The 27,460-nt window shown below is 35.9% G+C and overlaps 1 protein-coding gene and 1 pseudogene across 1 annotated transcript in view; both read right to left on the bottom strand.

Moving 5' to 3' along the window:
• The window catches only part of GPR174 (G protein-coupled receptor 174), a 32,632-nt gene extending 15,663 nt beyond the window's left edge, over nt 1–16,969 (bottom strand). Inside the window, exons 1-2 of the mRNA XM_054250908.2 lie at nt 16,853–16,969; nt 5,495–5,591 (exon numbers count right to left, since the gene is read on the bottom strand). The gene's annotated coding sequence lies outside the window, so the exon portion shown is untranslated. The remainder of the gene's footprint in view (nt 1–5,494; nt 5,592–16,852) is intronic.
• LOC144581055 (putative P2Y purinoceptor 10) overlaps nt 16,896–27,460 on the bottom strand; it is a 76,614-nt pseudogene continuing 66,049 nt past the window's right edge.

Raw genomic sequence — 27,460 nt, 5'->3', positions numbered from 1 at the left:
CACTTCCTTTGCAGGAACAATGACCCCTCTAGCTTCATGTCCTAACCTTTAAAAAAATCATCCAACTAGAAAATTACCGTCTTTATCTGTAATCCATGAGCTAAAATGCACAACTCAAAACACAGTCACTGCCTCATTTTAAAAAATAGGGACACTTTTACAGTGTTGGTGGGAGTGTAAACTAGTTCAGCTATTATGGAAGACAGTGTAACACTCCCTCAAGGACCTAGAGATAGAAATTCCATTTGACCCAGCAATCTCATTACTGGGTATATACCCAAAGGATTATAAATCATTCTGTTATAAAGACACATGCACACGTATGTTCATAGCGGCACTGTTTACAATAGCAAAGACCTGAAACCAACCCAAATGCCCATCGATGATAGACTGGACAAGGAAAATGTGACACATATATACCATGGAATACTATGCAGCCATAAAAATGATGAGTTTGTGTCCTTTGTAGGGGCATGGATGAATCTGGAAACCATCATTCTCAGCAAACTGACACAAGAACAGAAAATCAAACACCACATGTTCTCACTCATAGGTGGGTGTTGAACAATGAGAACACATAGACACAGGGAGGGGAGCATCACACACTGAGGTCTGTTGGAAGGGGCCACGGGAGGGACAGTGAGGGGAGGGGTTACATGGGGAGAAATGCCAGATGTAGGTGATGGGGGTATGGAGGCAGCAAACCACATTGCTATGTGCGTACCTATGCAACAATCCTGCATGATCTGCACATGTACCCCAGAACCTAAAGTACAATAAGAAAAAAATCTCAACTCTTGTGGAGATACATTTATGTAGCCACATTGTATTACCATCAAAGAAAGTAAAAACAAAAGCAAGTCAGGTTAAACAAAGCATCACCTCCTCTCCACACACGTGCACCAAAATGGAGTAGAGCACACTTCTTTGTGGCAATGTGGTGCTATTTTTACTTTCCCTACCACAGCCTGCTGCCTTCATATGGCAGGAAATGACAAGCCCCTGCTCACCATAGGAAAGAGACTTGGCAAGTACCTAAAAATATGTTGAACAGGTGCTGGCCGCCAAAACCTTCTGTTGAGAAAAGATAATTTTTTATTAAATTTACCTGCTGGTTTGCTCACTTTTATTTTTTCCACAGGCTAATTGCTTAACCCCTAAGTCATTATTCACTCAGAGAGTAAGACTAGACTCCTCAACATCAGTGGCCCTATGGAATTAATTAGGGCTAGAGTGAGGTTATATATAAGTTAAGCATTAGCTTGCTATTTACTTATTTCTAACTTCCTTCCCTTAAATGTATGGTGTGAAAATCTAAAATAGAGAAAGTATTTCTAAGCCATAACTGATAAGTATAAATAAAATATTTTTAATAATATTATTTATAATATTTGGTTGGTTTTGATGATTTTATTTCATTAGAGTGAAAACTAAGCAACTAGCCACTTCTTGAGATAGATTTAAATCAAGTTCAATGCATTTTTTGCATGCTTCCTTTGTAAAATTTAAACAAGTGTTAGGGTAATGATGTTTACCTCTAAGTCATGGCTAACAGCTTGAGTTCAGATGCCCCTTCACTGTACCTACCAACATAAGTATATATCAGGTGCAAAGAGATTAGAACATAACATAAGCCAGTTGTTTGTGTCAGTGACTGTGTCAGTGACAGTTTAATTACAAACTTGCAATTTCTGGTTATTTTTATTTTAAGATGACCATCAGGTGGTTATGTACTTTCATCATTTGTTCTGTGATAGGCCTCTAGTCTACTTATCTACTTAACTTTCTATTTATCTGTCCTTTTGACAAGCTTTTCCAGATGGGATCAAGGAAGGTTAAAACAAATAGCTAGCAATCTTAGGTGGAAATTTATCTAAGACTGAGACATTTTTATTTCCCTGCCCTTCCTAATATTGGGAACATCACTGATGCCACAAATAGTGCCATGTTTCAACACTGAAGTATTCTTTAATTCCTCCCTTCTCTCTCCTTGGTCTTCTATTTAGTCTTCTACTGAGTTTGTCTGACTTTCTCTATAATATTATTCTGATTTAACTTGTGTTTTGCCTATTTTCTTGCTCTATTTACCTGAATTATTTAACTCTCAAAAGCTCTGTAGGTACGCTATCATCATATTCTATATATCACACTAAGGTATACATCTTTATGAAATCTCTTTTGCTTGAAAGGATGAGTGGTAATCTTCATTTGGAGCCTCTAAATCTGAGAAAAGTTATGCAAGAAACACATTCTACACACCACACACACATAGTACTTTCTATACTTCATCAGTGAGTAGAACCCTTCAGGTCATGAGATTCCCCATAGTGATAAAGTTTCTTTTTAAAATAATAAATTTATCAAAAAGCAGAAATCCAAATGAATTTGTCTCTCCTAAGTTGTCACTTTGAAGGGCTAAATGCATATTTCAATTTTTGGAATTCTGTTTTAGAATTACACTCGGAACATGCATCATGTTCTTTAGAATAATTTTACTGGTAACAAATCTTGTTTTTTTTTCTGGCAGGTAAATTATTGGAAACAATCAAAAGCCATCCATAGGCAGACTGAACAGTGAAGTTAAAGATTAACTAGAAAAATGTCATTTTTACTCACAAGCATGGTATATTCACACTGCTTAAAGACTCATTTTTCTTGATCAGCTCAAACCAATTCCAAAGACAGTTTCAAAATGTATGAGAATATTTGGTGAAAAACAGTGTCATTAAGATAAATATATAGCCTTGTGAGTTCACCTTCAAAATGATGACATTTATTTGAAAATATAAGTTGTAGTCTTTACTTAAATTAGTCATAGACAGAGTGAGGGGTCTTGAATTCTTTTTCTGCCTTTGCAATTGAATGCCTGTGTGACCCTGAGAGAATCACTTCATTTCTCTGGGTCCCCATTTCTTCTCTAAAATAAGCATGTTAAGCCACATAACTTTTAAAGGGAATTTTATATTTTGTTGTTTTACTTCTGGGTTTTAAATGGCCTTTGTTTTCCACACCATATACATTTATTCATACGTATGGATATATAATATTACATAATATCCAAATATTTGATAAATAATAAGGCATCACTTATAGTAAGCAAGAAGAGCAGGGACTCTGGAGCCATTCTTACTGGGTTCAAACACTGTCTGCCATTTCTTGGCTGTGAGGCTTTGGGCATGTTATTTAAACATTTCTGTGCCTCAGTTGCCTCATCTGTTAAGTGAGATGATAATAGTACCTACCTCTATGAATATTTAAGAAGTTAATATGTATAAAGATCTACAGTATGTACTATATAAATATATAAAAAAATAAACAAATTCTTAGCATTTTATGCAGTGGAAATAACTGTATGCATACACAAATGTTGTGGCCAAAGACTGAATGCTAACTAATGTACCTAGGAAAAAAATCATTCAATAAAATTTCATGGATATCTTTATGCATCTATGAATAAAAGTTTTGCTATTTTTGTATTTTTTGTTTATTGGTAGTAGTAGTGGTTGGGTCTCTCTTTTACTCTCTCTCTGTCACTAGAAATCATACCTTGATAATGGATTTTCATGTCTATTAACAAATTAAAATGCACTTGAATTCCCCCCCCAGTGAATTTGAATTTTGTATCATAACAGTATTGCAAAGATGAACCAGCAATTTCACCTGTTAATATCTCCAACAGAGATATAATACTTCATTTTAGACAATAAATGATTACTTTTTTATATTTCTAGTCGTTTTAATTTTTTGTGGGTACACAGTAGGCATATGAATTTGTGGGATGCATGAGATATTTTGATACAGGCATGCAATGTGAAATAAGCACATCATGGAGAATGTAGTTTCCATCCCACTGAGCATTTATCCTTCAAGTTGTAAACAATCCGGTTGCAGTTTTTACATTATTTTATAATGTATAATTAAATTATTGACCATAATCACCCTGATGTGCTATAAAATAGTAGGTCTTATTCATTCTTTTTAAGTGGTTTTTTTTTTGTATTCATTAACTATTGACAATAGAAATGTGCCACTGTCTGTGTAGGCTACATTACTTAACATGAATCACTAAAATATGAATGTCACAAACAGTATACCTCAGCAGGTGCCTAATTCTTTATCCTTGTCTCACTGAGCTTTCGACTGTACTCGTCCTGATTACATCAGGCGGAAAGGCTCAAGTGGTCTTGAACAGAGGTTCATTTCCCTTTTACGAGAAAGTCTCACTAGAAAGAAAGAATGGGGTGGCCTAAAACTTATAACAAAAAAAGAAAAAATATGGGGTGGCTTTAATTTGACTTCCAGATAACCATAAACCCATATATTAGTTTGGTGCAAAAGCAATTGTGGGTTTTGCCATTAATTATATTAATTACAAAGACAACTATTCTTTTTGCATCAAACTGATATTAAATACTTGTGTTAAACATGAAGGGGATATGTGCACTACAGGAGTTGTATTAGTTGTTAGAACTCTGACCTCTTGGTCAGAAGTACAACATAATGCTACAATGGTTGGGGCGTTTTTCCCCCATATTTAAGTGAACTGTGCGTTTTGTTCATGATTTTTCAAACTAGGCTTAAGCACTAGACATGTTCCCTTACAATGATTAGAGATCAAGATTTGTGCTCGGGCAACACATTTCTTCTAAGAACAGGCATCCAGACAAAGAACCAAAAAGCAAACAGAATAAACATTCCCTGCTCTGAAATCTGCATCTTTCAAATCTGCCCCAACCTGATTCTTACCAATCAATAAATAGAAATTTGCCAAACATTCAAGTGATTCACCTACACCTACTGTAATTTTTTCTTTGCCACAAACAGCATCTCCTTTCTCAATATATGCATGTATTACCCTATTGTATGCATTTAGAGTAGTCAGTGAGATCATATTGTATAAAAGTTTAACATTGAAAGCATTTATTTAATCTGTGCATAGACTTACTTTCAAAATGGGAATAAAGGCTGGGTACCCTAGTTTCCCACATCCCCTTTTGAAGCCTAAAATGTAGGTCAAACAGCCCATAAAAATCAGAGCCAGGGCTAGAGTTAGATGAGTGAGGTACTTTCCTTGGACAAAATTTAAGGAGTTGAAAAACAACTCAGTAATGAAGAGAAATAATATTTCAATGCAGTATTTTTAAAATTGAAATGAAATATTCACAGTAAACAAAATGTCAAGATAGTAAATAAAGACAGGATCAGCATGACTGATTTTTTCTTTGTCTCAGGCAAAAAGGACTCAGCAGAGCACTATAGAAAACAATGTTACATTTTATAAAATACTTCAGAAAATACAGCTTTTCCTGTTCTGTAATATTGTGCATCTTGATTGCTAGAATCAGGCTATTGCTTGGTAATTTATCAAGCAGACCAGCAAATGTGCAACAAGTGGCTAGCAAAGACTTTCATTATCTGTCCAGGACCCACAGGATTAAACGGTATTGCTTTTTGGAAAGAGGCCCAAATAGAAGTCAAGACCATGTTTGACTACCTGCTGTTTTCTTCAGTGCTGTTGAAACTTCTTAATCAGAGCAATAGGGTCTCCAGAGGAAGGAGTGGAAAATCTGGCTTGATTAATTCATTCATGCCTTAAAAAAACATAGAAAAGCAGTGGTCAGGTGCAGCATGGAGAAGATGTCAGAGAGGACTGGAAAAGTTCAAGAAGTGGATACTGAGATCCCAAAACCAATTACCACAGGATAAGGAGAGTATAGACAGTTACACTTAGCCATTAGTGGTAGCAAAGTAGAGTGTGTGAGAATCCCTTTACCATCTGACAACTCTTTTTGACATGGCAGCTTTTGGAAAGAGTGAGAGAAGGTAGGAATGTCGTTGGAAGGGTTTATGTGTCACTCTGGTCACAAGGAGCCCTTAACTAGGGTTAACTATATTAGAAAAATCCCATAGCCTCTAGTAAAACTCACAATACAGTTGAAGGGTAAAAACTGTGCTTTTCAGTTAGTATCTTTTCTAAATAGTTGCCATGACCACAACTGTTTCATTGATTATTAAATAGCTATAGAGGGAGGGCAGGGAATGAAATACAAAGAATACATTTTTTACTTGGTAGAATGAATTAAAGGAACTTAGAGGGGGACAGCCTTAGGTGGGTAACATGGTAGGATTACCTGAGATGCCAGATCATAAGTGTTTGCAAAGGATTCCACAAAGGGAAGGAGAAGGCAGGAAAGATAGAGGGAAGGCAACCAATGCAATATCTTCCACCTACACAAATTTGCTTCAAGCTAATCCTCTTAACACAATGATTTTTAACTAGAATGATAGCTTTTGAGGGAATCCTTTGAAAGAGACTTGTGTTCTAGTGCCAGCTTCAGTTGAGTAATCTTGGACTACTTGTTTTTCTTCTCTCTCTCTTTTTATTTCTTCCTCATGTAAAATGAATAAAATTATGCCTACTCCTGGGGAACATGGTTCAGATTACATGAGATATCATAAGTAAAAACCAATAAGACAGGGCTTGGCTCATAACAAGTGCTCAGTAAATACTATTTATCTTTTTCTTGTTTCCTCTAGCACCTAGAAAATAGGGTTCTAGACATATTAAAACTCCATAATTAATCCTTTCAGAAAGAACTGATGAGGAAAATATAATGATCAGGATTAAATACACATTAACATTCTTTTAAAATTATTTTTGTCTTTGAGAGAGGATAACACAGTGGGAGAAACAGACTAAGCAGAAGAGTAACCAAAAGGCATGTCCAGAAGCCCAAGAATTCAAAGCAGTTTGTCATGGGGGCTAGGAGAGAAAATCTAGGTAGTAAGTTACAAAGTGACAGTTATATTCCTGGCTGGTATGTTGTTTGCGAAGACAGAACCAGAACAGCCCAAGCACCACTATAGTGTGTCAGATACATGAGGACAAACTAGAGTAATAGTCTGCAGGGACAGAGTTTAGTGACTGAGCAGGGTTACAGATTAATCATAAACACTAGCCAAAGTTAGCTGACTAGAAGCAGGTTCTATTGAAATAGTGAACATTCTTAGGCACTTTTAAATTTTTAACCATTTAATTTATTACGCTTTATGGACAGGAGTCACATGAGATATCAAAGAATGGATTTTGGTTTAAAGAGTCACTTCATCTTTTTTTTTCCAGAATAGACATATACTTTAAAACTATTCTGCTTTACTTACAAGCTTTCTCAACTCCCAAGACAGGTCATTTAGTCTGAGAGAAACAGAGTGTATGGAAAAAAGCACTAGTCAGAGACATATGAAACCTACTTTATAGTCTTGGCCTTATCACTAACTAATGGTGTGACCTTGGGTATGTCCCTTCTATCTCTTAACCTCCGTATTTCATCTGTGGAATGAGGGAGTAACTAGATTATCTCTAAGGTTACTTTTAGCACTGACAAGTCTAGTAGAAAGTTTGATTAGGCAGATAGGCCCAATTCTTGATAAATATTGGAGGAGATGTGAAGAAACCCTGTGTTCTTCCTCCCCAGCATATTATCCTTCAGGCCTGACTGAATCCTCATACCACAACTTTAATTGCCTGGGCCCCATATCCAATCCAAGACCCATAGTCTTAACCAGACTTTTCTAGTTAGCACTGATTTGTTCCTCTCACAAACTTATCAAAATGTCCCATATAGCCATGTTTCTACTTTTATGCTTAGAACCATTGAGATGTGATAAGTGGATTTAAGCTAATGCATTAATGAGCGAGAACTAGAAGATAGTATCCAGGACCTTCACAGGTAGTGTGCAGGATTTTCCTAGCAGCCTTTCTTAAATAAAAACATGGGGACTATTGCAGATCTAGACCAAAAGGAGCACAGTAGTGTGAAAGATGAGTAGGGGAGAGGTTATAGTCAGCTCGAATCCCTCATATCATACACTGGAGCCCTCTCAGCAGCCAATGTACGGAATAACTCAACAAGTTCAATCAGCAGATATTTACTGAGCACCTTGGTTAGCATGCCATATACATTGATAAGTTCAATGGTGATGTAGATAATGATTAATGAGCCTCATAATAATTTATCATTTTCTGGAAGACCTGATTCAGCATTTTAAATAAAAATTAGACTTTATTAATCTTGATTAAACCTTTGCTAATTTTGTATTAATCTCTTTGAATGCTTTGCTTTTTACAAACAAGGTAACTGAGGCCCAAAGAAAGTAAATAAGACTCATCCTGAGTTATATAACAAGTTAATGGCACAATCAGAACTAGAACCTAAGTATTAGTTTAAACGGCTTTTGTTCTTTTTATCACATCACACTTCCTCCCTTCTATACATTGTATATTATGTGTGTAGCTATTTCTCTTTCCATCATGTGGTCAGACCATCTAAATGTAAGATTTATGTTGTTAAGAACTGTCAATTTTTTACATCAAACACCAGTGTGCAAATCACCAGAAACAAGTTGTCGCTTGGTTTTTTTTTTACAATGCTGTAGAAACCCATACTCTTAACTATATGCAGAAAAAAACACAACCTATTCCTGTCCGTTCCCCATATCTCTCTCTTACTCTACCTTACTCCAGACAGAAACACAGATATTCTTTTTACATTGAGTTCATTCATTTCTGCTGGCATCCAAGACTGGAAAAAAAGTGCCTAAAATGAGAGAAATGTTATTTTTCCTCTTTGGCCCATTTCCTGCTTCTCCAGTTTGCTAAACTATCAAACTAGGATGAAAGAATGAAGTGATGAGACATGCAGTACCTTGCTGTAAATCACATCATCATGCTAGATATCACAGAACATTAAAAGAAATGAGACATGGCCCCTTCCCTGGAAAACCTGGCAGAAGTGAAACAAGAGAAAAAAAGAGAGAATTGTAAAATCAATTATTCAATTGGGCAGGTCAAATGCTAAGCTCTATAGAAGGCTGCTATATATTTAGGGTAGAAACCCACAACAGACTTTAAAGTGTTTGGACTACAACATACGGCATTTCTAAAAACAGTGATTCACTGATCCATAAAAGTTATACCTCTCTTTCTCATTTATTCAGCTGCAAGCCTTAGAACTATTTTGCTCCTCATAAGCATTTCAAGCTGCAAGCTTAACCAAGCATAATGCTGACATGTGCCACGGGAAATTTGTCAGGTGAAAGACAAATGCAACTCAGTATTCCGTGTGATTTCAATCCAGTAGCACAGGGTATTTTGCCAATTTTATGGAGGAGCTCTGGCAAAAGAAATACAAATTACCTGTTCAATATCTGCATGGTGATCCATACCCTTATGAGAGAAGTGTCCTCAATTATACCATTTTCAGAGATAGAGAAACTGAAAAATGAAAGAGCTTAGTATCTTGTTCAGGTTTATATATCTAGTCAGCCCCAAAGTAGCATGACTTCAAGCTTGTGATTGGTGCCTGCTGAAAGTATAATTTAGAACAGAGTTTAGGAATTGATGTCCCAAGTTTCTTCCTCTATTTCCTCTTGGATAGGGAGCACAGACAGAGGAGGTGAGTCTGTAGAGAGCAGGAGAATGTGGTGGGAAAATAATTAGCATTATCAGCAGACAGACTGGCCTAAGACTTTGTTACTGTGTTTTTGTTCTTTTAACTCAAGATTCGATAACTGACTGGATCAGATGGTTACCACACTGAGCTCCTAAACTTAAGTATGTGATTAGATTCCAGTTAATTCTCTCTGTATTGTAGCCATAGAGTATTCTCTGAACCAAGAACAGATATCCTATAACGCCAAGTCCTTGATCATAAGGAAAAAGCTTACTCACAAATATAAAAATAGCTCTATCCTCTTTTCTGATGGTTGATGTGTAAACTTGATTTTGTGCATGAAGGATCCCATGTTTCCCCCAAATTCTAATGCCTTATAGCCAATATAGAATGCACTAGGAAGCCAGCAAAAAAGTTAACACATAAATTAATGTATGCTCCAGACCTGTTTAGGAGAGCCTCTGTGTACAATTTTCTGAGACCTTTCCTTTTGTTGATTTTTAACTTGCACCCAAAACCACAAGTTTTGTTCTAATCTCTAACAGAGCCTTATATCTGGAGTTCAGAACCTTTGCTCGTAAACCTTAGCATGTCATAGATTAGATTATGTGTAAGAAAGCAAAAGTTCTAATATGATTTTCTTTTTACGTTATGTCAGCTTAAGTGTAGATGGATGGTGATTCTGTTTAAGGCAAAAAGTTCCTTGAAGTAACATACCTTCTTCCTAAATCTCTTTTGCATAATCAGATTTAATATGTGCTAGCTTATTCTCCTCAAGTAAATAAGCTCTAAGAGGGCAGAGGTTATATTTTGTAAAAATAGTAAACACATCATAAAGACTGGTTGAAGATAACTAAAGCATTTAATTTTTGCTTTTTATAATTCTGTTTTATTAATTTTATTCCCTATTCCCCACTTCCTTTTCCTTGTTCACCTACCCTAAATCCAATTGAAGGACATTCTGTTTTGAAATGGGTACATCTTGATTTATTCTATTACCAACTCTCTTGATTCTCAGGTGGAAAGGGACAAGATAGTCAATTATAGCTTTATGTTATAGAGACAGTATAATATATAGAAAGAGCTTTGACAATCAACAGAACTGGGTTTGAAATTCAACCAAGAAAGATATGTTTATTGAATAGATTGTGGTGGTGGTTTCCCAGGTATATATTTATCTCCAAACTTGCTAAGTTATATACATTAAATATACCCATCTTTTTGTATATTAATCATACGTCAATAAAGTGGTGTTGAAAAAACAGTTGTATATCATTGGGAAAGTTATGTAATTTCTTGAACATTAGTTTCTTAATCTGTAAAATGGCTAAAATAAATTTACATTTATTTGTTGCTTAAATAAATAATGTACTTTTATTGTTGTCAAAATGATGTAAGGTGTCTTGCCCCATCCGTAGTATATTTTAAGCATACAATTTAAAAATATATATTATTTTTTATGATAGAACACTAAAAATAAAAGAGCCAGTGGTAGATAAGCTCGAAAAACTTGCTAAATCTTAGATTCTGAGTAGCTGCTTAGATGTTTTATAGCTTTTTCTAGAGTTATTACTACAAATATACTTGATTTAGAATAGAATATAAGCTCCACAGGGAGATAGTTAACATATCAAGATGGTCTGAATCTAATGTTGACCCCTTAGTTCATGGTGCAACTTTAGACCTGCTTTGCAACTCATGTATGGAGCTGTGAGAAGGCTCTGAGAGCTAAAAGTAAGTCCAAAATCCAAAATCGTATTAGAAAACTATTATTTTTCCTTTACCAAAGAAACTAGACTGAACTCCCAGTGATGTGGGAATAGAACAAAGCCAAAGGCTCAGTATTATCCAGGAAGAAAATAAAATCAGTATGCTTATGAGTGAGACTGAGCAAATAGAACCTAATTTTCATTCTAAAATAAATTATTACAATCCAAAAATCATTTGTCACCCAAGAAAAGGTTATATGAAATCAAATCTTTGTTTTGAAAACAAACTTTTACATATGAAACCAAATCAATTCTATATTTTCAACTAATGTGCTGAAATTTTGCAAAAAAATATAAAGAACTGATCACCACTTCTTAGAAGTATTTCATGTTATTTTACTCAATATGACAAGTGGGTTAATGCATGCAAATGTTAAATAGGTTAAATTTAAAATTTTCAAAGCAACATCATACAGTCTTTAGAGGGGAATATATTAGGGTGATTTACTATCAATTTTCATTTCTATTTTGTGTCCAAAATTTTTCCAATAAGTATCCAGGTGTGTCACTAAATGAAAATTATGGATAGAAGACTGCATCTGGATGTATTGTATTCAAGCAGCCCACATGCAGAGTTTCCATAGCATTTGAGGATGGCCCATCATGATTAACCATCATGCCCATATTCTTCAGATATTGATTTAGCCTGTTGTTTTATTCTGGCCATTTATGTTTGGCCCATGTCCCAGTCACGGAATAATTTATAACCTGGGATGATCAACTTTAATATTTTTTCTCTATTGGACTATGTCACAGAGATTTTCAAATGTAATTATGTCCAGAGGTCAGCTAGTTTTAAATTTTCTGAGTAATTTTTCCCCTGGAAGAGACACAAACACACACAAATATAATATTTCATAATGTAAAACTCTTAAAGCTGTAACTTAGAACTAAAGCAGTCATTAACAAATAATTATACATCAAATATAATCCAGGTTATAGTTTCTATTCTGAAAAGCAGCCCTTTTCTCTCTGCAAATTGCAGAATGTACTCAGTGTTTGCTTAACCAAATTTCATGCCAAAAAAACTGAGGGAGGTTTAATCTGATCTCCATGGTCAAAAGAGCCCTTCAGCAAGATATCAGAGACAAACTGGGTATCCCTAAATCCAATATATGATCACTTACTCAGAATAAATTGGGCCTCAAATCTGCCTTCCCTAAATAATCCAGATAGATTATTTAGACCAGCCACTTTACAGTCTAGTCTGTTTTATTCATAGTCTGCTTCAGCTAGGTAAAATTTTCTTTTTAACCCTAATAAGCTTTTAGAAATCATAGCATTTCAGAGAGAAAGACATTGCCATACTAGATTCCTTGAAATACACTATGACTCTTTTGGATACAAAACTCTTCTCTACGGTCAGTCGTTCTTCCTCAGAGACACTAATGCTAGGCCAAATTACTGAACTTCCCTTTGTTAAATTGAGTTAGTTTTAGGAAGTATTGCAACATTAGTACTACCTAATTTTAACCCTAACTTTTTTAGAAGAGAGAGCAATCAACAGGTACATTTATAAGTAGAAGGTGTAAAAATAAAGGGAAAACAAGGTAAAAATAAAAACAGATCCCAATCAAAACTGGACCAAAGAATACAGAGGCAGAATGCTATTGCCATAAGGATGTGGGGGAACAAGTTAAAGAAATATGTCTTTAGAAAATTAAATGAGTAAGTCTTTCTGTATCTAAATTACTAGGGACCAGGAAACTATAGATTAAAATAAAATGTAAATTTAAAAAAATAGACTTCTCATAATATACTTTGCTGATAGTATTTAATTGTAAAAGCATATCTGAGAAATAATAAATCAGTCTATATTCTACATGTTATTCATTTTTCAGCACACCATTTGGTCTGACACTTCAAATGGAGTAGATACCAAAAATAACACATTTTTAGTTTTAAATAAATAACTTATAAGTCATCAGTATTGCCTAATAAAGATTAAATACTTTGAACAGTAAATTATTTCATCACTGTTATCCTATGCTTATATTGTAAGAATCACTTTATCATATAGAAATACGTCATTGGGTCAAGTTCAGGGTCTCATGGCTGTAGTCCCAGCACTTTGAGAGGCCAAGGTCAGGAGATTGCTTAAGGCCAGGAGTTCCAGGCGAGCCTGGGCAACATGGAGAAACCCTGTCTCCACAAAAAAAGTACAAAAATTAGCCTTGTGTGGTGGTATGTGACTATAGTCCCAGCCCCTTGGGAGGCTAAGGTAGGAGAGTCATCTGAGCCTGAGGAGATCAAGTCTGCAGTGAGCTATACTCATGCCACTACATTTCAGTCTAGGTAACAGGGTGAGACCCTGTCTCAAAAAAAAAAAGTCATCGATGTATAAGAAATATCTGGTAACATGTGATTAGCTTATAAGAAATACTTAAATCTGTTCTGCCAAGTAAAGCTGAAAAAACATTTAGCTAAATAATAATAACAATGTTAAAGCCTTTCATGTGTTTCTAAGATGCAGAGAAAACCTTATTTTCTTCCCTAAGTAGTGTGATATTTTGCAAAAGCTTTTTGAAGAAGCAAATATATGTCAGGAAGTAGGAAAGGAGTTGATGGGTTTTTTTGACTTGGTGACAGATATTTACATTTATTTTAGGTTTCCAGTGACATAAAATTATGCTATCCAAGATGCAACTGAGTCTGAATTGGCAGCCCTGCCTCCCATAGTGGGCACAAGTTATGCTTCTGCATTACCCTCATAACTGATCCTGGTAATGGTTCAAATTGTAGTTTCCTCACTAGATAACTAAATTTAGTGAACTTCTTGACACATAACCAAGTTTCCAGAGTCTACACAGATTTGATTTGAGCTAATATCTTGCATATCTGATTATTTGTTAGGAACTCTGTCTGCATCTTGTTCCCTAGCTGCTGCTAATGCAGTTGTTGCTGCAAAGAAAAGTGATGCCTCTGGAGCATACTCTTTGTTTATCTTCCAAAGACTATACCAGAAGAACCCACTTTAATTTTCAAATATCAGCTAGCACTTAGTTATATGACAAACAGTAATAGCCAATCCACTAATTACTGTATCCTTTTCAGGATTCACATACTACCAGTAACCGTACATATTTATCTTCCACACACTCTAACCTTAGTTGATTGACCACATATGCCTGTTTATGTCAGACAGAAACCCTAAAATCTTGACTCCTTTCTCAAATCTGGAATCTTCTAGACCTCAGGACCTACTAAATACTCCCTCTTGTCTAATGAATTGGCCATAATGTTGCTCTGATATTCAATACAGCACATAAGCATCCAATATATGTCCTGGTCTGTGTTAATCTTGTATTACAGCATGTAGTATCAATTTGCATTTGGGGTTTTTTTTTTATAAGCACAGTAGGAAAAACTCTTTCCTATTCTTGGAAGGAACCAGTGGTAAAGCTCAGAAACTCAAGGCTTGTTACAGTATTAGGGCCCTTAGGAGAAGCCTGAAGTGTGCCCTGCTATTGAGAGATTCTTGAATGCTCTCAACATGAAATCTTTTAGTGTTTCCCAATGAATAATGCATGTCTTTTAATCCACAAACCTTGATAGTCAGCAAGGAAAAATGAACAGAGCACTGGACAAGGTATGAAAAAGCCTGAATTCTACCTTTGTCTCTGTCACACACAGAGGTACTTGACCCAGTCACTTCACTGCTGTGAGTCTCAATTTTTCCAACTGCACGATGTATGCTATGAAACTACTTTATTTCCCGAAGTATAAAAATCTTAGATGTTTGCCATTGCTCTGAAGTGACAAGAGTTGAAACTGTTTCTGATAATTTCTTATTCTCGGACTTGGGATCTAGAGACTGATCCTTGAGACCTATAGCATAGAAAGAAGACTTTAGGGGGATCAATGTAATGGGCAGTGGAAGGGGAACCTTCTGTGCCCCCCTTTTATCAGGATTGGAGAGAGATCAGGAAAAGGAGTTTACTTCCCTTTCTGATTCTGTGTAGCTGATTGGTGCCAAAAGTATCTATGAGTGGAATGCAGAAGGTATGCTTTTTTGTCTTCTTCATTTCGGTTACCTAGCACAAAGGGGGATCATGAAATGCATTCATTCCTAGGGCTCTTCAGGTGAAATTCAGTGAGATATTTGGAGCAATTTATTACCCACTTTGTGTTTATTAATCTTTACATTATTCAGCATAATATTAAACTGGCCCCAACAAAATAGATACACTAGGTGGTTCCTGTCTCATAAAAATATTATTACAAACATATAGCAAAGCAGAGCAGTACATGTATTCACAAGTGCAAAGCACATTATCTGTAACTAAAAGTATATCTTCCTTGGATACAAACTTTTTGGCATATTCAAATGTTTGCCAGTGTGACTGGTATAATCTTGCCCTGAGTGGAAGAACTTTAATCCTCTCTAAAAGTTCAATATTTTTTTGTTTTTATACCTGATATATACAGAAGCTAAAAGAAAAATAAAATACTCCTTGCTGAATGACCCAAAGCTCTCTAAAGCATATACTTCTGCTTATTGAATAAAATTATCACTTTTTCTTTTATGGAAAATTTAGAACAGTATAAAATGAAGTTTGTATATATTACTGTTGACAGGAGGAAGGAGCAGGAAAGTTATTTGAGATTTAATATTGGGTCATGTTGTACCACATCCCTCCTCATTTCCATCTCTCTTTCAAGCAGGAATTCATGACTTTGTTTCTTTTAGTCTCTGAATGCAGCTCCTAGCAGTTACACATGATTGATAGTGTCATTATATGATTTAAAGTCAAAAGGCACCATCCTAAACATTTTCTCTTGGAGCACAAAAAAGAAACGACAGGCAAACAAGGAAATAATTGCACTTACATTTTGTCAAAATAAGTCCATTTTGAGTATCAAGAAATGCAAATTAAATTCAAAATCATTTTAACCATTGTTGATTTTTTAATATGCTGATTACTTACTATAGTAGGTAGAGCTTATCTATGAAAAACAGACCAACTATGACTGTTATATTTCTTATTTTCCCTTTCTCTCATTATAAACAAGTTTTCTTAAATGTGTTTGAAAACAGAATGTTTACATCTATCATTAATTACAACAATTAACTTTTAACTTTTACAGTGAAAATAAGTAGCTTACATAAGCTTATAGGAACATGCATATATGTTAGGTCCTGAAATATTATTGCTTTCATTTTTTAAATAATAGCTCATTTTGAAAAGCACACAAAGTTAACCAGTTTAGTTATGCAGAAGATAAACATAGCACTCCCGAAGAGTAATAGCAACAAGTAGATAAAAATTATCCTGCATCTTTATGTAAGCAACTCTACTTAATATAAAACAGGTTAAATTGCAAATGTTCACAGGAATGTTTTATTGAGTATCAATTGAGCTAATCACATTACTAAAAATCTCTCCATGTCAAACATATTTTCCCAAGTTTAAAGTTGCCTCCCTCCTCTGGCAGCCCACCACACAATTATTTTTGTTTGTGCAAATACCAGAAAAAAAATAACATTTAAGGATGGTACAAGTTCATTATATCCATAAATGTCCTTCGACTTGACAAGCTGTACAGATATTGCGTGAAGAGTCCAGTTCTAGATATTAAGGGAAAAATGCACAGATGAGAGCTAATGGTGCATAAATATTTAGAACCTACCATTTCAGTTTCTTTCTGTTTTCTTCAGAGATCTCCAAAGAATTCATGTGACAGCCACTCCAACAAGGATGCTGCTGATCTGTGCATCAATGTAGGCTCCCTGTTCTGAAAATGACCAATCCAATTCTTCTTCACTAGCAAAAGAGAAAAAAAAGAAGGAGGAAGAAAAAGAGAAAGAAAAAGAAAAGAGGAAAGGAGAGAAAAAGAAAGGGAAAGGGAAAGGGAAAGGGAAAGGAAAGGGGAAAGGGGAAAGGGGAAAGGAAAAAAGGAAAGAAAGAAAGAAAGAAAGAAAAGAAAGAAAGAAAGAAAGAAAGAAAGAAAGAAAGAAAGAAAGAAAGAAAGAGAAAGAAAGAAAGAAAGAAAGAAAGAAAGAAAGGAAAGGAAAGGAAAGGAAAGGAAAGGAAAGGAAAGGAAAGGAAAGGAAAGGAAAGGAAAGGAAAGGAAAGGAAAGGAAAGGAAAGGAAAGGAAAGGAAAGGAAAGGAAAGGAAAGGAAAGGAAAGGAAAGGAAAGGAGGGAGGCAGGAGAGATGGAGGGAAGGAAGAAAATAAATAAAAGTAAAAATAATACAAAATAATAGAAAGCCAAAAGGAAAATTATGAAAATAAAAGGAAAAAAATTATTAGGAATATCTAACCACTATCATGTTGAAAAACATAGTAGTAAGATGTCAGAGTGAATTATCCAAGCCCTCTCTATTTACACTGAACCTTTCCGTTATCTAGGGGGCAGCCAGCATGCTCTTTTGCTTTCATTCTCTCCTCCCCCCGCCCACCCCTGTTGATGCAGGGCTACATTACAGGCTGTATGTAGAGCCTGCAAAGCTTCACACTTAGGAAAATAAATTCTCCTTTCTATTTCTAGGGCCACAGTGCATTGTCTTCTGTGGTTGCACTAAGCTTTGAGTTCGTGATAACACACAGCCTATTTGTCTATGGAGTCGTTCGCTGAAGCTAGGATCCCTGGAGTTACTTCCATAGACAGTGGACCACTACAACCTTAGGGTGATCCTTTCTCACAGCCTCTCACTTGTGTTCACTTACCAAAGTGAACATTCTTAAGAATGTTCCCTAGAAAGCACCCAGTAGAAGAAGTCAAGGTGACCATGATCTTTGCCTAGGGCATTCTTGAATACACAAACCTCTACAATTCTGACATTGAATTAAATACCCCACTCCTTAAGAGGAATTTCGAGCTATAATCCACTTTCCACTTCCAGTCTACACATTTCCCATTGCTCTCAGGGTCCCTGTTACCAAGAAGTGCAGGTAAAGCCCCCATTTCCTCTCAAGTGGTTAGGCAGGATCCCATGAAAAGAAGTTGGTTTTCTGTAGCCCAGACCCCACTGCCACAGGCTCTTGAAGATTGTGTTCCAAGGAGTCTCAGAGTTATAGACACTTGAGACCAGTGCCACACTGTATTAGGCACCTAATATCCCCCTCCCCCACTCTCCCAAAGATAGATGAACAGGAAGCAGCTGGATGACTTGGGTAATACCTCTAGATCAAAGTAAAGGGACTTTTCACATAGGCCATGGAAGAAAAAATTATGTTATTACAGGTTCAGCCTTGTGTCAAGACATACCTGTGTGGTATGTTATAGGGAATACCTGGAGGGCTCTTCACCTCAAAATATCACCTCTACAATGCCTGAAACACAAGTCCTGTAGGGGCAAGAATTCCTTTCTTCCTGAAGTCTTGATTTAGAAATTCTCATTCTCCTAGAAAAATACTTATTTGAAAACCTTGATGTGAATGAGTTTAGAACTGTAAAAGTAGGAGTACAGGTTGAGAACAGAATATAAAGGAAAATTGAAGAGATCCAAGGATAGGAAAACTGAACTGCTAAAAGCAAAATAACGATTTTGTCATAAGCTAACTTTAGTGAGAATTGCCTTAAGGAACTGGAGAAAAATATAAGGGAAAAAAGAGGTTTTGGTGTTTTTGTTTTGTTTTGTTTTGTTTTGTTTTGTTTTTAGAGACAAATTCTTGCTCTGTCGCCCAAGCTGAAGTGCAATAGCCCAATCTTGTCTCACTGCAACCTCTGCCTCCTGGGTTCAAGCAATTCTCATGCCTCAGCCATCTGAGTAGCTTGGGGTTACAGGCATACATCATCACATCCAGCTAATTTTTGTATTTCTGGTAGAGATGAGTTTTTACCATGTTGATGAGGCTGGTATTGAACTCCTGGCCTCAAGTGATCCACCCGCCTTAGCCTCCCAAAGGGCTGAGATTACAAGCATGAGCCACTGAGCCCAACCAAAGAGTAAACTAATCTAAATGTGTATTAGACCAGACGTACTGACAACAGACAGAAATATATTGCACTGGCATTTTCTTTTGATTCTGTGTTTTGGGGTCTGGCAGATGATGTGGATAATATTATGTTTGTTTGTTTAGAGGAATATTTTTTCTACTTGCTTGAGTGTGTCTAGAGTTCATTGTGATGCCCTCTTTTCTCACACAGTCTCAGCTTCATTCAGCAAACATATACTGAATAACTCCTAAGGGTAGAGCAGTGGATCAAATTCAACTGAGGAGGTAAGAATAAAGGACTGAGTGGCAGAGGCCTGATGGCAAACGAAAGGATGCCATGTCCCAGCAACTCTTTAAAATCCAATTAAGCATATAAGACATATATATGTATGTGTATATATATATGTATATATACTGCAATAATATATATTGTGCAATAATACATATAATGCAAATATGTATAATGCAATTGCCCCAAATATAAGGCAACATGAATGTAATAAGGGCCCAAGAACGTCATATCTAGTGCTATAAGATTTCGGAGAAGGCAAAGATCTCAGAGAGCTAGAGTAATAGGTACAATACTATTATAGAAGTCAGGCAAGTCTTCCAGGAGGAGAACGGTTTGGGCTGGGCCTATTAGGAATCACAAGATTTTAGTAAGTAAAGAATAGAAATATTATTTGGATTTCTGAAAACCCATAGCTCTTGCCACTTTTTGCTGGCTCAACTCTTGATATCCTCACTTTTCACCTGCTTGCTTCCACCAAATAAGCTTTGGGTGTAGGCATATCTTTCTCCTTTTGTAGAACAAACATCTTTTGAATTTTCAGCCTCAGATAGAACTCTTATGAGCCAAACTTCCTGTGTTTTGAAATAAAACACCCAGTGGTGAAATTCCCTGAGTGATACTGCTCTTATCTTTTCTATTTAGGTCAAGAAACTTGAGGCTGACTAGAACCAAAGAAAACAATCCTATAGGAACTTCTGAACTTTCACTCCCAATTGGTCCAATAATAGCATATCAGAGCTGAGGGGGATATGAGTGATGGTATAGTCTAAGCTCTCATTTTAAAGATGAAGAAAGTAAGAAAGAAGGAACCTGGCTCAAGACTCACAGTTAATAAATGATAAAGTTTGAATCCGAAACATGGTTTTTTGACTCTCAAGATTTTTACCAAAATAATTTCCATATGTCCAATGTCTCATGGCACCTATGAAATAGGTGATTTATTTGTAGTTACATTATCTGTAGCAAGAGTTTCTCTTGTTTAGTTACAGAGGCAAGGTCAAATATTAAACCAACTTAAAAACTACAATTCATCGCTCTGCCTACATATACATACATTCATACATATATATATATATATATATATATATATATATATGTATGTATATGTATATGTATATGTATATGTATATGTATAAAATCTAGAAGAAGAAAAAAGAAAAAGGTCAAGCCTTCTTAAATTAAGAATAGAGACCCAGATCATTCTTTTATTCTTTCCCTATAGAGCAACTCTGAAATATAAAATATATTAAAGTGGAAGCAAAGTAAAAGTTTCAGCTCTTAATATAGGTTTGAGGAGATAATTTCCTTTATAATGAATGTTTCATTATTATTTAATGTTTACCTTGTGATTCTAAAACTACTAGGTCTCAAGTTGGCTTCTTTGTCATACTGTAAATAAAAGATTACATGGAACAGTATAGATTATGATTAATGTAGTTTTTCTAAATGTATTAATACCATCAGGCCTACGGTTTTAAATACAAGGGATCCTCCCATTCCAATGATTTTTAATATTTTTAATAGTTAATGATTTAATCGTGACTAAAATTTGTTTAGTATTCTATAATATGTAAAGGGCATTATGTCTGGCCATGCACTTGCATAGAATTAACTCATCAAAATCAATAAAATATAAAGTGCTAAAATTAAAAGATTAAAAGACATTTTAAAAATCAGTTACTCAAATTATTTTGGGGTGGGAGCTATGAGTTAGAGTACTAATCATATTAATTCCTTGTTTAAGTAAAATATTTTTTGTGGATGACAAAGGTATTTTATGGCCTGAGAGTTGGCATTGTGCCGGGCATTGCGTTTTATATGAATGTGTTTTACAATCAATATTTTATTTATTCATCAAGACAACTCTATATTTTAGGTATAATGTTGATCTCATTTTATAGTCGAAAAAACAGGCTCAGAGATGTTAAGTAACTTTCCCCAAGTTACACTGCTTCGATAGTCAATAAAATGCTCAGTATGGATTTGGTGTTTTGAAATTAAGGTGTTTTCAAGCCAAAGAATGTTAGTGCCAATTCTCAGGTTATAATGGTACCTTTGGTAAAGTATAATACTGCAACTGAATTTTATTGATTATTATTTTTTTTAAATCAGAAAATAAAAGAAGAACTTATTAATATAAATTCAGGGAATGTACAGCACTAACGGAAAAATCCCCAGTCTTGGGGTGATGGTGTTATGGCAGCATTAGGGAGATCCTGTATTTTTCAGTACCACAATTTCAAGCAGTTATAGGGTCAACCACTTGCTAAACTCCTTCCTACCTTGCCAAAGTTTTCAGTTCTATCTGCTACCAGTATGTTTTCTTTGTCCTCAGGAGATAGTCTCTGAACTGATTATGGAAAATGGTGGGAAACAGAATTCATTTTGCAGAAATACACTGAGTCTAGGAACAAAGTGAAGCGGAATGGGTGGAAAGTTGTTCCTATACAAGATAAGTGCTCCAGTGTCAAATGCAAAATGCCACTTTACTCAAGATCATGATTCTTTGCAAAACCGATGTAGTAAATTTTAACTTGCTAATTGAATTTCTATTCTTTAGGCATAAGATAAAGAAAGAAATAAATGGTTCACAACGTAGTGCCCAAAATAAAAATTAATGATGTGACCGTATGTTAGGGCAAGTCTGCGGCCTGAAAGGAACCTAATTTGTTATTGGAAAATGTCCAGAATACAATGTACTAAAAATTATAGTTTAGATGTGAAGGAACACTGGATTTTCCAATCAGACGTAGTACTCAGGGGAATTGAGCAAAGGAGTGTTGTTTGGATTTACATACTAAGACAAGAATCCAAACCAGGAGTGGTTTTAATTTTGTTGTTTTTTTTAAGTCCTTATAATTAGCAGCAAGCAGAACTTGGTGATAGGAGATTCAGCTAGGGTCCACAAAAGTCACTTTATACAGCCTGCATTCATGTATGCACATGTGGGCAAAGCCCTATAGAGAAAGAAACACTCTTATGAATTGACAGAGTGGAAGATCACCTATCACACACAATAAAATACTCAATGAAAGTGTTATAATTCACAAAAACCCACTCACATACCTGCCCCTTGTTTGAAAGACTAATATTTCAAGTGTGTTCTTATTGGCTATTCCCCTTCTGTGCCCTTTTTGCAGAAGCAAACTCTATGGGAAAGGGTAAATGTGTAGCCTCAAATTCCTCATTAGGGTTTTATTTTATTAAGAATTAGTGTAACCTTATCAGGTAAATCTACTCTCAGCAGACACCCTGGCAATTTCAGTACAATTAACAAGAAAGGAATACTAAAGAGCAATGAGAAGAGTATGGGGAAGTATTTACCACACAACTTTGCCTTAAGCCAAACCTGCTGACCACATTAGAGACTTGTGGAATATTGGAAATGAAAGGATACTTAGACATCTTACTGGGCATAGGTTTTCACTGGTGAGTCATGCACAGACTTCAGACGGTGCTTGAATCCCTGAAAGCATTTATGAAATCTGTTTGCATTCTTATGTGCATTTTCCTTAAGAGAAAGTTCATAGTTTTAATCAGATTCTTAAAGGAGTCTGGGACCAAAAACATGCTAAGAATCACTGGACTAATGAACATTGCTACCTCAGACTCTCTGCTATCAGGAAGTGCAATCTGGCAGGAAGGGCCCAGCATAAGGGTTTTCAGATAGTAATCCCCAAATGGTTACACACCACTGATCTGTCCACCTTCCTCATTTTATAGGTGATGAAATCAAAGCCCGGAGAGTTACAAACCTTGTCCAAATATGGTATAATCAGAGTTAGTTCAGTGTTAATTATTTTGAGAGATGATCTCTCATATGTACATCTTTCTATTTTCCTTGATATTTCTTCTCAGTCACTGTAGGTGCTAAAGTGAGTACTACTTGTTTTGGATACAGGTTATACTGGTACTTTCAGATCCAAGTAAAGGCAGGAGAGGAAGGGTGATAAAAAAAGAAAGAAAATATTGATTACATGGGTTGCATCCATGATATTTAATGTAATTTTAAAGCATAGGGTTTTTTTTAAGCTTAAAAAAAATCAAATTGTACAAAAATGTTTGAGGGTGTGTGTATGAGTGTGTGAGAGAAAAATTTTGTGTATGTATTTTATTAAAAAAGATTCTATTGCTATCATAACCTTCTTAATAGCCCATGACCTCAAAAAAGTCAGAAATTATTGACCTTATTTTAAGATAACTAAGGCCCAGAGAGAAGAGATCTGTTTGTGTTTGTAGAGCTTGGAAGTGGAAAGGCCAAGACTAGAACCCAATCTCTCAAATTTGCTTTGATGCTATTTACATTGTCCCAAACAGTCTCTTTCTTCACTACCATATCTCCCTAAATAATATACATTTTGGTTTTTCCTCTGATCAGATGTCCTCCAGACTACAAACACCGTAGACAAAATACAGAAAGGAGTTTTTAAATGATGAAGGAATATTTAAAAAGGGCTTATTTGAAAAGCCCTTTCTAAATTAGCTGGACGTGGTGGTGTGCTCCTGTAACCCCAGCAACTCAGGAGGCTAAGGCTAGAGAATTTCTTGAACTCAGGAGGCTAAGGCTAAAGAGGCAGAGGTTGCAGTAAGCTGAGAATGCACCATTGCACTTCAGCCTGTGTGGCTGAATGAGACTCCATCTCAAAAATAATAATAATAATGGCAGATCAAAGATGGCCAAATAGGAACAGCTCTGAAGTGCAGCTCCCAGAGGGAACAGTGCAGAGGATGAGTGATCACTGCATTTCCAAATTAGTTTTTACTGCCCACAGACCAGGAGATTTCCTGGCAGAAAAGCGCCATGAGTTTCCAGCATGGCTGTTTCAACCAGCACCATATATTTACACAGAAAAACCCACACAAATCTGGGCAGCCATTTCAACTGGTACCTGGAATGCCTGGGAGACAGAGCTGCCCATTCAACTGAAAAAGTGGGGGTGGAAACAGGGAGCCCAGTGATCTGGTATGGCGGGTCCCAACCAGCAATCTGAAATGCTCTGGACTGAGAGTTTCACAGCAAGTGCAACTGGACCCAAGACAGTCAAGCCTGGTGGGGGAAAGGTGTCTGCCATTACTGAGGCAGTCCGCCATTACCAAGGCAGTTCAGAAATGGCAACTTGATGGAGCTGAAAAACACAGCATGAGAATTTTGCAAAGCATGTATATGTCTCAATAGCTAAATCGACCAAGCAGAAGGAAGAATATCAGAGATTGAAGATCAATTCAATGAAATAAAATAAGAAGGCAAGATTAGAGAAAAAAAGAGTGAAAAAAAATTAACAAAGCCTCCAAGAAGTATGGGATTATGTGAAAAGACCTAATCTACATTTGATAAGTGTAACCCGATTGTAATGGAAAGAATGAATCCAAGCTGGAAAACATTCTTCAGGATGTTATCCAGAAGAACTACCCCAACCTAGCAAGGCAGGCCAACATTCAAGTCCAGGAATACAGAGAACACCACGAAGATATTCCTCAAGAAGAGCAACCACAAGGCACATAATGGTCAGATTCACCAGGGTTGAAATGAGGAAAAAATGCTAAGGGCAGCCAGAAAGAAAGGTCAAATTACCCCCAAAAGGAAGCCCATCAGAATCACAGCAGATCTCTCCTCAGAAACCCTACAAGCCAGAAGAGAGTGGGGGCCAATATTCAACATCCTTAAAGAAAAGAACTTACAACCTGGAATTTTGTATCCAGCCAAACTAAGCTTCATAAGAGAATGAGAAATAAAATCCTTTATGGACAAGCAACTGCTGAGAGATTTCATCACCACCAGGCATGCCTTACAAGAGCTCCTGAAAGAAGCACTAAACATGGAAAGGAACAACCAGTACCAGCCACTCCAAAAACATACCAAATGGTAAACAGCATGGACACAATGAAGAGACTGCATCAACTAATGGGTAAAAAAACCAGCTAGCATCAAAATGGCAGTATCAAATTCAAACTTAAAAACAAATTGGCTAAATGCCTCAATCAAAAGATACAGTCTGGCAAATTGGATAAAAAGTCACAACCCATCAGTGTGGTATATTCAGGAAACCCATGTCACATGCAAGGACACACATAGATTCAAAATAAAGGGAGGGAGGAAGATTTACAAGTATATGGAGAGAAAAAAAAAAGCAGGAGTTGCAATCCTAGTCTTTGATAAAATGTACTTTAAACCAACAAAGATCAAAAGAGACAAAGAAGGGCATTACATAATGGTAAAAGGATCAATACAACAAGAAGAGGTAACGATCCTAAATATATATACACCCAATACAGGAGCACCCAGATACATAAAGCAAGTTCTTAATGACCTACAAAGAGACTTAGACTCCAACACGATAATAGTGGGAGACTTTAACACTCCACTGTCAATATTAGACAGATCAACAAGACAGAAAATTAACAAGGATATCCAGGAAGTGAACTCATATCTAGACCAAGTGGATCTAATAGACAGCTACAAAACTCTTTACCCCAAATCCACAGAATATTCATTCTTCTCAGCACCACATCACACCTACTCTAAAATTGACCACATAATTGGAAGTAAATCACTCCTCAGCAAACGCAAAAGAAGGGAAATCGTAACAAACACTCTCTCAGACCGTAGTGCAATCAAATTAGAACTCAGGATTAAGAAACTAACTCAGAACTGCATAACTTCATGGAAACTGAACAACTGGCTCCTGAATGTCAACTGGAAAAACAATGAAATGAAGATAGAAGTAAATATGTTCTTCAAAACCAACGAGAATGAAGACACAACATACCAGAATCTCTGGGACACATTTAAAGCAGTGTCTAGAGGGAAATTTATAGCAATAAATGTTCACATGAGAAGTGAGGAAAGATCTAAAATTGACACCCTATCATCAAAATTGAAAGAGCTAGAGGAGCAAGATAAAAACAATTCAAAATCTAGCAGAAGACAAGAAATAACTAAGATCAGAGCAGAAGTGAAGGAGATAAAGAGGAAAAAAAAAACCTTCAAAAAATCAATAAATACAGGAGCTGATTTTTTTAAAAAGATCAGCAAAATAGACCACTAGCCAGAATAATAAAAAAACAAAATAGACAATACTGAAATAGATGCAATAAAAAACTATAAAGGGGATATCACCACTGATTCCACAGAAATACACACTACCATCAGAGATTACTACAAACAATGCTATGCATATAAACCAGTAAACCTGGAAGAAATGGACAAATTCCTGGACACTTGCACCCTCTCAAGCCTAAACCAGGAATAAGTTGAAACTTGAACAGACCAATAACAAGGGCCGAAGATGAGGCAGAAATTAGCAGTCTACCAACCAATAAAGCCCAGGTCCAGATGGGTTCAAAGCAGAATTCTACCAGACATACAAAGAGGAGCTGGTATCAATCCTTCTGAAACTGTTCAAAACTATACAAAAAGAGGGAATCCTTTCCAAATCATGTTATGAGACCAACATTATCCTGATACCAAAACCTGGCAGAGACTCAATGAAAAAGGAAACCTTTAGGCCAATACCCATGATGAACATAGACACAAAAATCTTAAATAAAATACTGGTAAACCGATTGCAGCACGTCAAAAAGTTTATCCATCACGATCAAGTAGGCTTCATCCTGGAGATGCAAGGCTGGTCCAACATATGCAAGTCTATAAATGTAATCCACCACATAAACAGAACCAAAGACAAAACCACATGATTATCTCAATAGATAAAGAGAAGGCCTTCACAAAATTCAACAGTCCTTCATTCCAAAAACTCTCAATAAACTAGGTATGGATGGAATGTATCTCAAAATTATAAAGCTATTTATGACAAATCCACAGCCAATAGTATACTGAATAGGCTAAAACTGGAAGCATTACCTTTGAAATCTGGCACTAGACAAGGATGCCCTCTCTCACCACTCCTATTCTATATAGTACTGGAAGTTCTATCCAGAGCAATCAAGCAAGAAAAAGAAATAAAGTGTATTCAATTAGGAAAGGAGGAAGTCAAATTATCTCTATTTGCAGATGACATGGTTGTATATTTAGAAGACCCCATCATCTCAGCCACAAATCTTCT

Source organism: Callithrix jacchus, chromosome X (genome assembly GCF_049354715.1).
Source record: "Callithrix jacchus isolate 240 chromosome X, calJac240_pri, whole genome shotgun sequence".
In the NCBI taxonomy this organism is placed as follows: domain Eukaryota; kingdom Metazoa; phylum Chordata; class Mammalia; order Primates; family Cebidae; genus Callithrix; species Callithrix jacchus.
This window is presented reverse-complemented; position numbering and strand designations above follow the sequence as displayed.